The sequence below is a fragment of the Pteropus vampyrus genome, unplaced genomic scaffold (genome assembly GCF_000151845.1).
Source record: "Pteropus vampyrus isolate Shadow unplaced genomic scaffold, Pvam_2.0 Scaffold49, whole genome shotgun sequence".
NCBI classification, from domain to species: Eukaryota; Metazoa; Chordata; class Mammalia; order Chiroptera; family Pteropodidae; genus Pteropus; species Pteropus vampyrus.
The window spans coordinates 6,427,040-6,427,618 of record NW_011888830.1 but is presented as its reverse complement, the minus strand read 5'-3'; positions in this window follow the sequence as shown (position 1 = coordinate 6,427,618).

Sequence of the window (579 nt, the reverse complement as noted above, 5' to 3'; positions counted from 1 at the left end):
GCAGATAGGAAGCATGAGATGCAGAGGAGGGCAGGGGGTTGCTCACTGTCTGCACACCCTTCGACTCGCAGCTGCCGGAGGGGCGGATCTCACCCTGCTCTCCCTGAACGCGGCCCAGCCTCAGCGACTCACTCGCTCGTGAAGGAGGAAGCGCAACAGGGTGACACTCGCCTCCCCAGCCCGCTGAAGGTCGCCCCTTGCGCGTCTCCCCCAGACGCCTTCGCGCGACTCCTGGCTCACTCAGTGTCTCGGTTCTCACCCCCAGGAAACTCAGCCCGGCTGGATGCTGAGGCTCTTCACCGGATTCCTGACTTCTCCCCACCTGCTCAACTGCTCAGTTCTGGGGTTTGGTTTGGTTTCGTGTTTTGTTTGCGTGTTCTTCGGGCAGCCCCCCAAAGCTTTGTCCTGGGTCTCTCCTTTCCTTTCGCTAAACTCTAACCCTTTCTCCTACTGTTCCCTGCAGTATCGGCTCTACCTGGAAAGTGCTCTCCACGCGCACAGTCGGCCGTGCGATTGCTCCCTGCATTTCACCTGTCTCATACGTAATCCACGAATACCCCGAACTGCAAACAGACTGCC